This window comes from Carcharhinus amblyrhynchos, chromosome 31 (assembly GCF_965287045.1).
Source record: "Carcharhinus amblyrhynchos chromosome 31, sCarAmb.v2.hapA, whole genome shotgun sequence".
In the NCBI taxonomy this organism is placed as follows: Eukaryota; Metazoa; Chordata; class Chondrichthyes; order Carcharhiniformes; family Carcharhinidae; genus Carcharhinus; species Carcharhinus amblyrhynchos.
In genome coordinates this window covers 20,053,161-20,065,230 of record NC_137354.1, presented here as the reverse complement: position 1 = coordinate 20,065,230, position 12,070 = coordinate 20,053,161, and the positions used below count along the sequence as shown (strand labels likewise).

Below are 12,070 nucleotides of genomic sequence, written 5' to 3'. Positions count from 1 at the left end.
CACCGCTGTTTGAGACACCGAGCTGTGAAAAATTGGCTGCCTTGTTTCCTATGTTACAGACAACAAATACAATGGTGCTGCAATGGACGTAAATTGCGTTGTGAGACCTTGCGTGAAAGCTTTTAGTTTGTCTCTTTTCCTGGCTCTTGGTAGTGTTCGACCACAGTCTCCTTATTAATCCAGGCTGCAAGCCTGTCAGAGGCATTCAGGTGCAACTAAGCTAAGCTTCAAATCTCACAATTCTTCCTATCTCTGCGGCGCTGCCCATCTCTGCCTCTGCCTTCATCATCCCCAGCTTTTTGCCAGGATTCCCACCAACAACAAACTCCCAAATGTACACTGCAGTGCTGGGTATGGCAGTGGACATGTTACGTTACTAAACACAATCCCGAGGATGAGTGTGCAAATCACACTATCGCGGTCTGAGAATTTGCATTTGGTTTTAAAAACGTGGAAACACAAAATGTCAGTGATCAGTACGAGCGACCACAAAGCTTCTGGATTTTAAAAACAAACCTACTCAGTTCACTAATGTGCTTCTAAATGACTCATTTGTGACTCCAGTCCCAATACCAGTATGAAGCACTGTTAATGGCCCCCAGAAAGCCACTCAGTTGGGCAACAAAGAATCATAATGTCCCTACAACACAGAGTGAGGCCATTCGGCTCATCTAAGTCAGTACCCACTCTCCAACAACAATCCCACCCAGGCCTGCTCACCAAAACCCCTCGTGTTTACCCTGCTAATCCCCCTATCTACACATCTTGGGACGACACTAAGGGGCAATTTAGCATGGCAAATCAGCTTAATCCGCACGTCTTTTGGACTGTGGGAGGAAACTGGAGCACCCGGAGGAAACCCACGCAGACACAGGGAGAACGTGCAAACTCCACACAGACAGTGACTCCAGGCTGGAATCGAACTAGCGCTGTGAGGCAGCAGTGCTAACCACTGTGCCAGCGTGCCACCCTAGGACAGAAAATAAATGACAAAAACAGAAAATGCTGAAGATCTCATCAGGTCTGACAGTATCTGTGGTGAGAATAGAGCCAACAGTTTGTGTTTGGATGACCCTTTGTCAGACGAAATAAATGTCAGCTTTGCCAGTGACCCCCTCCACAACCCAAGACAGAGGAAAAACTCGTTTACTCTCTGGTTAAAGTATCAATTGAAACTCTGTTATTTGAGAAATGTGTTTCAAGCGCTGCACTGAAAATCCTTCAATGCTTTGGGCATGGAAGGTTTTTATACAGACTGGAGTAATTTGTTGGCTGCTGGGCTGATGTGAAATATAATCAGGTGCTCCTCGATTGGGTAGGGTGAGCTGCACTCAATTCTCTGTCGAGCTTTCCCCTACCCCCACATTCTTGGGTAGTAACTTCATTGCGGTGTTAATGTAAACCTGCTTCTGACACTAATAGATTGGGATTTTTAAAAGTGAATCGACTTCTCAAACCGCCAAAGTGGGAGTTGTGCTCATGGTCTCTGGATTAAGCAACATGAGGCGGCAGCCATATTTTCGGTTTGTTTTTCAAAAGTCTAAAGAAGCTGTTCTACAGAAAGAGTTCCGACAGAAAGCCATCAACTAACTAGCTGCACGTGACCCAAACAGCCAATGTAATAAACAGCAATACCGTGAGAGTGAGAGGTCCAAAGGATTTACTCCAATCTCATCCAAATTCCATTTATTTATTCAGTTTAAGTTTATTTATTGATGTCACAAGTAGGTTTATATTAACACTGCAATGAAGTTACTGTGAAAATCCCTTCGTTGCCACAATCGGGTGCCTATTCAGGTATACTGAGGGAGAATTTAGCATGGCCAATGCACCTAAGCAGCACGTCTTTCAGACTGTGGGAGGAAACCAGAGCACCCGGAGGAAACCCATGCAGAGAATGGGGGAATGCGCAGACTCTGTATAGACAGTGACCCAAGCTGGGAATCGAACCCGGATCCCTGGTGCAGTGAGGCAGCAGTGCTATAACCACTGTGCCATCATATTCACCTGAGAACTGATGTTCCCCAGAAGTGCAACTGCAAAAAACCCTCAGTTTTATTGAGCATCCTTTGTTTCATTAGACCTTTATTTAGCTAATGCGTTGACTTGTCTAAGAAACCACAGGCCTGCCGCAAATGAGACTGAGCTATAACTATATATTGTTATCGTATTGTTTTCTTTTCATTCACATTTAATCTTTGTGTGTGATAATGTGTGTGAGATGAGTAAGTGAGAAGTGGTGTTTACACATCCAGAGCAAGTGAGAGATAATAATTAACCTCCTTGATTTTAAAACTCACGAAACACTTGCTGCTGAAATTATTTAATTGGGACATCGCTCTGAGCGTACGATCATAGGAAGTAAGAAGGAACAAATAAATTCTGTCCATGACAGCTCTATTACAGGAACAAAGATATCCCTCACAAGATACTACAAGTGCAACAGCTACAAATAAAACACTTGTTTGCAGGTAACTCAGGATTACGTGATAGCAGTTTGAAAAACTAAGCAAAGTAAACTAATGATTCTCTTGAGGAAATCTGCTGAACTACATAGAATGTGCAGCTCAAAAACTGTCGAATCGACCCAACAGGTCTGTGTTGGTGTTCATTCTCCTCCCAGTCCATCTACCTTATCTCATATTTAAGCATATCTTTTCAGCTTATCGTTACATCCCCTTTCCTCTTATGTACTTGTCTAGTTTCCTTTAGAAAGCCTCTACTCATTCATTTTAACCACTTCCTGTGTTGGTCAGCTCTGCAGTCTAACCACCAAGTAAATTTATTTCACCTTATTGGATTTATTACTCACTGACTTGCATTTATGGACACTAGCTTTGGCTTCTCCTATATGTGGAGACATTCTTTCCACATCTATCCTGATTAATCCATTCATAATTTTAAAGTTTGTGATCAGGTCACTTTTCAGTCTTGTAATTTTGAAACAACAAAAAAAGCCACAACCCATTCAATTTTTTCCGGTAGCCGTGGTCTCTCAGTTCTCATCTTTTCTGTACCTTTGCCAATGTTTCTGTGCTTTTTATCATATGGAGAATAGGATTGTGCACAGCACTAAGTGCAGCCTGACCAGAGTCCTGAACAGGTTTAATGTAGCTTCACTAGTTATGAAACAAGAGTAGAAAATGCTGCAACTACTCAGCAGCTGTGGCAGCAATGTTAGAGTGCCAAAGAGTTAATGGGGGGGGGGGGGGGGGGGGGGGGGGGGGAAGAAAGAGTTTTCCCGTTCCGCCTGCCAAGGGAATCGTAGGGGGGGTTCCCGCCATCCCGCCCAATGTTTCAGATTAATGACCTATCCTGAGAACACAGTCATTAACCTAAAATGTTAATTAACTTTTGCTTCTCTCTACACGAATGCTGTCAGTCCTGCCGAGTATTTCCCAACATTTGAACAAAGTACAGTACAGCACAGGGACAGGCCCTTCGGCCCATCAAGTCTGTGCCAACACAAATGCTTGCCTAATCTGATATTTTCTTGCCTCTATGTTGTCCATATCCCTCTATTCCCTGCCTATTCAGGTATCTATCCGGCTGCCTCTTGAAAGTTGTTATAGAATCTGCTTCCACCACCTCCTCCAGCAGCACTTTCCAGGCATTCACCACCCTCTGTGAAATACTTGCTCCATACATCTCTTCTAAACTTTTCTCCTCTCACTTTTGACCTATGCCAAGTTCATGTTTTTTATCTCAGATTTACACTATGTGCAAATATTTTGCTTTTTATTACTTTTGAATTCAATACTCCTAGAAATATGTCCCAGTTCTTTGTTAACACATTTAATTGCTATGCTCAACTGTAATCCTAGATCGCTTCGCTCCTCTACCCCATTCAGTTTCTTACTTTCTATGGTGAAGGCGATGTTTCCAATTTTCTCATCAAAGTGCATCAGCTCACCTTTATCTGGATTAAAGTTCATTTGCCATTTAACTGCCAAGTCTGCAAGTTTTCAGATTTTTTTTGGATTACGTTGCATTCTTCCACAATGTTAGCTGTATCTCTCCCCACTGGTTTGGGATCATCTGCCAATTTCATTGCTGAACACTAATTCTTAAGCCAAAATGTAAATTATGAACAGTGATCGCAGTATTGATCCTTCTCCAACTAAGCTTTCTGCCTTCCTCCAGTCTGAATAACTTGATTTGATTTATTACTGTCACAGGTCCCTACCATACATCTTATATACCTATGACCACGTGGTCAAATCCCCCTCCAGTTTGATTTTCAAGTTTGCTGATGACACCACAATAGTGGGTCGAATCTCAAACAATGACGAGACAGAGTACAGGAATGAGATAGAGAATCTGGTGAACCAGTACGACAACAATAATCTCTCCCTCAATGTCAACAAAATGAAGAAGATAGTCATTGACTTCAGGAAGCATAGAAGAGAACATGCCCCTGTCTACATCAATGGGGGCGCAGTAGAAATGGTAAAGAGCTTCAAGTTTTTCAGTGCCAAGATCACCAACAACTTGTCCTGGTCCGTCCATGCCAATACTATAGTTAAGAAAGCCCACCAACGCCGCTACTTTCTCAGAAGACTAAGGAAATTTGGCATGTCAGCTACAACTCTTACCAAAGAGTTGTACCAAAAAGCAGCCAGCATAATCAAGGATCTCATGCATCCCAGACATACTTTCTTCCACTTTCTTCCCTTGGGAAAAAGATACAAAAGTCTGAGTCACGTACCAACCGATTCAAGAACAGCTTCTTCCCTGCTGCTGTCAGACTTTTGAATGGACCTACCTTGCATTAATTTGAAATTTCTCTATACTCTAGCTATGGCTGTAACACTACATCTGCGCTCTCTCCTTTCCTTGGTGAACGGTATGCCTTGTCTGTATAGCATGCAAAAAACAATACTTTTCACTGTATGCTAATACAGTGACAATAATAAATCAATTTAAAACATGTATTGGGATATAGTGAAAAGTTTTGTTTCTTGCACGCTATGCAGACAAAACATACTGTTCATTCATAGAGTACAGAGAGGAGAAGGAAAGAAGGTGCAGAATGTAGTGTTACAGTCACAGCTAGAATGTAGAGAAAGATCAACTTAATATATGGTAGGTCCATTCAAAAGTCTGATGGTATCAGGGGAGAGGCTGCTCTTGTATCGGTTGGTACGTGACCTTTTGTATCTTTTTCTTGACCAAAGGTGGAAGAGAATATGCCTGGAATGCAAGATTATGGATAATCTGACTGTGACCTTAACTTTCCTGTCTGTGTCCCCACTCCTTCCCCATAAGTCTTAACGTCCTTTTATATCAAAGATCTCTCTAACCTTGAATATATTCTATAATCCAGTCTTCACTGCTTTCTGGGGAAGGGTGGCGTTCTTGATTTTGCTGGCTGCTTTTCCGAGGCAGCAGGAAGTGTACTTGGAGTCAATGGATGGGAGATTGGTTTGTGTGATGGACTGGGCTACGTTCACAACCTTTTGTAGTTTCTTGCTGTCTTGGTTAGAGCAGAAGCCATACCATATTTTATTTGGCAGAAAGTTAACAGTTCTCAATCCTATTTTTTGGCAGAGAAGCATATTTTTCCAAAGTCTTTGACTTCTATGACCTCTCACCTTAGGGTCAACTGAAGCGTTGTTAGTGAAACAGGAATGAAGGTGCATGAAGACCTCTGGGTCTTCTTTTTCCAGACTATTCATGACTTGTTTTGCCACATCCGGAAAGGATGCTTTCTAAGGTGCATCTGTAAAAATTGGTGAAAGTCGTAGCGGACATGTCGAATTTCCTTAGCCTTCTGAGAAAGCAGGGACGTTGGTGGGCATTTTGAACAACAGTATCAGCGTGGAGTGACTAGATCACCTTTTTCGTAATCTGCACACTTAGAAACTTGAAGTTCTCAGCCATTTCCATTTCATCCCGTGACGTAGGCAGGTGCATCTCCTCCACTACGCTTCTTGAAGTCGATGACTATCTCCTTGTTTGACTGACACTGAGCGAGAGATTAGTGTCATCGCATTATTTACCAAGGTTGTGGTTTCTTGTTGGGAAGCTGCTTACCTCCAGCAATTTACCCATGGCACCATTACTCAAGAGAGACCATAGAGGTGTATGGCATGAAGAGATATTGCAGTTAAGCCTCCCCAACTTCTGCCTGCCTCCCCTCTCCCCAGGGGCAGAGGTCAATTGCAGCACCTCCACATCTCCTTTTAACTCACTTAACAATATATTTCCAATGCTATTTGATGTTAAGGGCTGTATCTTTCTTCAACTAGGATAGAGTGTGCATACTATGGAACACTGGCCAGATGTGCAGCTTGCATCACAGCAGGGAGTTTCCAAATGGCTGGCCAGCATTGCCTTGGCAGCTCTGACATCAAGAAAATATGTGGGTAGCCAAATGCAGAAGGTAATATTTCTTTTTGAGTTTGGTGATAGGGACAGGGATGAGAGAGAACTGAAGCTCTTTTTTCCCCCCTCCCTTCCTGTCTGAAATCAACGTGCTTTTTGAAAAGAAAGATGTGTGTGTTCCTTAATCTGAGTGCACAGACAATTTGAATAACCAGCAGCAAGGTTTTCGTGGGTTTAAATAAAAAGGATTGTTTATTCACATGCTCACCCCAAATATTTAACTCTCTCTCTCGGAAAGTACAGTTAACAAGAATAGTGCACTTTTGTAAGTTATAAACAAATTAGTTGTTCCTAGTTCACATGATTAGCTTATCTGGGAAAATATAAGGCACAGGCTTGATGAAGAAGTTGTTTTCACTCCTGAAGTGTGATTCGGTGAATTCAATGGCCAAAGTCAAATAACAGAGGGTTATCTCAAACGGATGGAATTTCTATAGGTCACACTGTTAGTTACTTGCAGTCTTGTTAGTAACAGGTTGGTTTGCTATTTTGTGCACTTGAAAAGGAACAGGTTTGGAGATCCTAGACGTATCACAGAATCCCTACTGTGCAGAAGGAGGCCATTCAGCCCATCAAGCCTGCACCTGCAACAATCCCACCCAGGCTCTAGACCCCTAACTCCATGTGTTTACCCTGTTGATTTACCCTGACATGAAGGGGTAATTTAGTATGGTCAATCCAAACAACCTGCACATCTTTAGACTGTGAGAGGAAACCCACACAGACATGGGGAAAATGTGCAAAATCCACACAGACAGTAACTCAAGGCTGGAATCGAACCTGTGTCTCTGGCATATCATTAGCTGAATACGCCGGGTCTCTGGTGCTGTGATGCAGCACTGCAAACCACTGTGCTGCCCCAGCTTACAGTATTACATATCCCCAGTACATAAGGCAAAGTGGATTATTGTTTGCAGTCATTCACCCTGGGAGAGTTTGAGACAATCACCACCTTGGTTTCAAAGCGACCCATTCAAGTCAGGAAATACCCTTTCTGGATGGGTAGTGGCATCTTTTTTGACCTTTAAAGACAGTGTGGCAGTTTCTGAATCCACAGATCAAGTCAGATGAATCTTAGTAGCCCTCAGTGTCCATTTTAGAAAGAAAATCCGTTCCAGAAGTTTCCACATGGGGTACAGTTTATGTTTTAAAGTTATAAATATGATATTCCTTTACTAAGCGTGACAGTGGGGAGGCTACAACTTCAACCTCACTCTGCTAAATCACAGATTTTAATCTGGTCATTCTGCTGAAAATGGAAGAAAAGATCGTCAACAGGCAATTATCAGTAAAAGCATCCTATACAAGTACACTAATCCCCGACATCCTCTTTCACAGGTCCAGTTAGTACCAATAAGGATGTAATATCTCCACTGATAGCAGCATGGTAACTCTTTCTGTTTTATTCAGCTAATGATATGCCAGGGACACGGGTTCAATTCCTGGCTTGGGTCACTGCCTTGTGTGGGTTTTGCATGTTCTCCCGTGTCTGCATGAGTTTCCTCTGGGCGCTCTGGTTTCCTCCCACAGTCCAAAGATGTGCATGTTAGGTGGGTTGGCCATGCTAAATTGCCCATTAGTGTCCAAAGATGCATAGGTTAGGTGCATTTATCACTGCAAATGCATGAGGTTATGGGGATAGGGCAGAGGGAGGGCTGGAGTGTGATGCTCTTTTGGAGAATCGATGCAGACTCGATGGGCCAAATGGCCTCTTCCTGCACTGTAGGAGTTCTATGGTTAACACAGCACAAAATCACAGATGATGCAGCAGATGGGATGAACTACTGTTGCCAAGCAGAAAAAAGGACAAAGTCAATTCTCTGGCAAACACATGCTACAATATTAAAGAACCATAAAACTCTATAGGGTCATTTAGGAAAGGGGCAAAGATAGGGGCCAATAAACATATGGGAATGATTCAGAAAACTGCATCAACTGTAAGATAATGAGTTTTTTTACTCGTAGGGCTGGGTAAGACATAGGAGCAGATGTAGGCCATTTGGTCCATCGAGTTTGCTCTGCCTTTCAATGGGATCATTTGATAAGCAATTATAAATTGACCCAACAGTCAATAATCCATTATTGGCTCACACAGTGTAAATACTGTTATACCACCAGGAATGGATCCCTCACAGCAAAAGTTCTAGTTTCCAGTTTAGTTTATTTGTTAGTCACAAGTAGGCTCACATTAACACAGCAATGAAGTTACTGGGACACACGTCAGGCTGGATTCATTATCTTGGAGGGGGGGGGGTAAGTTTAAAAAAAAACAACACTGGCTACAGTGAGTATCTATCCATCTTTCAGGCGAGGTTTTGAACAAGTGGATGTAAAAGGTTCTATGGCACTATTTGAAGAGTTATCACTCATGGCCAACATTTACCCTCATCCAACATCACTAAGATAGATTATCTGGTCATTCTCACACTGCCTGCTCCTCAATAAACACCTGCCTTTTTACCTGAACTAATGCCCACCAGCCAACATCCCAAAGACTCCTTCCAGGTGAATCAGTCATTTACTTGTACATCTTTCAATTTAGTATACTGCACCCACTGTTCACAATGTGACCTCCTCTTGGGTGGCACAGTGGTTAGCACTGCTGCCTCACAATGCCAGGGACCCGGGTTCAATTCCCGGCATGGGTCACTGATTTGATTTATTATTGTCTGTGTATTAACATACAATGAGAAGTATTGTTTCTTGCGCGCTATGCAGAAAGAGCACACTGTTCATAGAGAAGGGAATGAGAGCATGCAGAATGTAGTGTTACAGTCATAGGTAGGGTGTAGAGAAAGGTCAACTTAATGTGAGGTAAATCCATTCAAAAGTTGATGGCAGCAGAAAAGAAGCTGTTCTTGAGTCAGTTGATACGTGACATCAGACGTTTGTGACTTTTTCCTGAAGGAAGGTGGCGGCAGAGGTGGTCTGGGGTGCGTGGAGTCCTTGATTATGCTGGCTGCTTTGCCAAGGCAGCAGAAAGTATAGACAGAGTTAATGGAATGGAGGCTGGTTTGCATGATGGATTGGGCTACATTCACCATCTTTTGTCTGTGTGGAGTTTGCACATTCTCCCCATGTCTGTGTGGGTTTACTCCGGGTGCTCTGGTTTCCTCCAACAGTCCAAAAGACATACTGGTTAGGTGTTTGGCCATACTAAATTCTCTCTGTGTACCTGAACAGGCACCGGAATGTTGCAACCAGGGGATTTTCACAGTAACTTCACTGCAGTGTTCATAACTTATAGAATGCTACAGTGCAGAAGGAGGCTATTTGGCCTACCAAGTCTACACCAACCACAATCCCACCCAGGCCCTATCCCCGTGCATTTACTCTAGCTAGTCCCTTGACACAAGGGGTCAATTTAGCATTGCCAAGCCACCTAACCCACATCTTCGGACAGTGGGAGGAAACCGGAGCGCCTGGAGGAAACGCACGCAGACACGGAGAGAACGGGCAAACCACACAGATAGTGACCCAAGGCCGGGAATCGAACCCAGGTCTCTGGCACTGTGAGGCAGCAGTGCGAACCACTGTGCCATCCTCACGCCGCCGTATAAGCCTACATATGAAACTAATAAATTAACTTTAAACTTTTGCAGGACATCTCTATTCAATCCTCAAGCAAGAGCCAAGCTTTCAGTTGCCTGCTATTTTAATTCTCTACCTTGCACCCATTCTGGCAATCCTGTCCTCAGTTTCCTGCAGTGTTCCAGTGAAACACAAACTAAGCTCAAGGAACAGCATACCATCTTTCAACTGACCACTTTACAGCCTTCTGAACTCAGCATGGAGTTCAACAACATTGAATCTTAACCTAATTCTGCCCCCCACTCTTCTCCTTGTCACTTTTGGTTTTTCTTTCTTTTTTCCTTGTATTCGCTTCCGACAATAGCTGTTCATGATTCTAACATTCACACCTCCTCTGGACAAATGTTTTGTTTCCTTGCTTGTCCCATTACCACCTTCCTTGATCCTGTATCACAAACTCAGCAAAACGAAGGAGATAGTCATCAACGTCAGCAAACATAATGGAGGACCTGGCCTTGTCTGCCTCAGCGGGGATGAAGTGGAAAAGGTCAAGAGCTTTAAGTTTCTAGAATTTCAGATAACCTGGTCCCTCTAAGCCAATGCTATAGTTCAGCCCACCAATACCTCAATTTTCTCAGGATGCTAATTTGGCATGTCTGCTTACGACTCTCATCAATTTTTCACAGATGCACCATTGAAAGTATCCTTTCTGGCTGTATCACAGCTTGGTATGGCTCCTGCTCTGACCAAGACCACAGAAAACTACAAAGGGTTGTCAACGTAGTTCAGTCCATCACACAAACCAGCCTCCCATCCACTGACTCTGTCTACACTTCCCACTGCCTCAGAAAAGCAGCCAGCATAATCAAGGACCCCACACACCCCAGACATTCTGTCTTCCACCTTCTTCCATCAGGAAAAAGGTGCAAAAGTCTGAGATCACGTACCAGCCAACTCAAGAACAGCTTCTTCCCTGCTGCCGTCAGACTTTTGAATAGACCTAACTTATATTAAGTTGATCTTTCTCTGCACCCTATGTGTGACTGCAACACTATTTTCTGTCCCCCTCTTTTCCTTCTCCCCTATGTACTCTATAAACGGTATATTTTTGTCTGTATAGTGCACAAGAAACAATACTTTTCACTTATCCCAATATTTGTGACAATAATAAATCAAATCTTTTGTCTTTTCATTTCTCTTGCCTTTCACCATATCACAGACCTTCCTTTTTGTTCTTTTTCCCACCCTCCCCTTTCACTTGTTCTAAAACATAGTAAATCTCTAACTTCTGATAAAAGGTCACCAAGCTGATATGTTGGGTGGAAATTTCTCCCAGGCGCCCCCGCAGTGTTTTTTGGCAGTGGAGTTGGCCCAGTATTGGCTGGTGGCAGGATCTTGTGGTGCCGCCGCTGTCATTGGGGAACTCGGCAGCACTAGGGGTCACTGTCGACAGGACTGGAAGATCCCGCTGGTGGGAGTGGCCAGAAAATTCTGCCCATTAGCTGTGCCTCTGTCTTCACAGATACTGCCAGACCAGCTGAGTATTTTGTTGCTGTTTATAAGACTTTACTGTGTGCAAATTGGTTACCAATTTTCCTGTGTTAGAAAAATATCTAAACTTCAAAAGTACTTCATTGGCCGTGAAGTACTCTTAGACATCATGAAGGTTGTGAAAATCACTAAATAAATCTAATTTACACAGAAACATAGAAGACAGGCCATTCAGCCCTATGAGCCTGCTCCGCCATTCATCACGACCATGGCTGATCGTCCAACTCAATTGCCTAATACCGCTTTCTCCTCATAACCTTTGATCCCATTCGCCCTAAGTGCTATACCTGGCCACCTCTTGAACACATTCAATGGTTTGGCATCAACTACTTCCTGTGGTAATGAATTATTTATTAGTCACAAGTAAGGCTTACATTAACACTGCAATGAAGTTACTGTTAAATTCACCACAGTCCGGTGCCTGTTTGGGTCAATGCACCTAACCAGCATGTCTTTCTGACTGTGGGAGGAAACCAGAGGAAACCCATGCAGGCATGGGGAGAATGTGTAAACTCCATACAGACAATGACCCAAGCCAGGAATTGAACCCAGCTCCCTGGCGCTGTGAAGCAGCTGTGCTAACCACTGTGCTACTGTGCCA

At 43.3% G+C, this 12,070-nt stretch overlaps 1 protein-coding gene across 1 annotated transcript in view; it reads right to left on the bottom strand.

Moving 5' to 3' along the window:
• hif1an (hypoxia inducible factor 1 subunit alpha inhibitor) overlaps positions 1–12,070 on the bottom strand; it is a 57,128-nt gene that overhangs the window by 19,900 nt on the left and 25,158 nt on the right. The gene's annotated exons all lie outside the window — the stretch shown is intronic.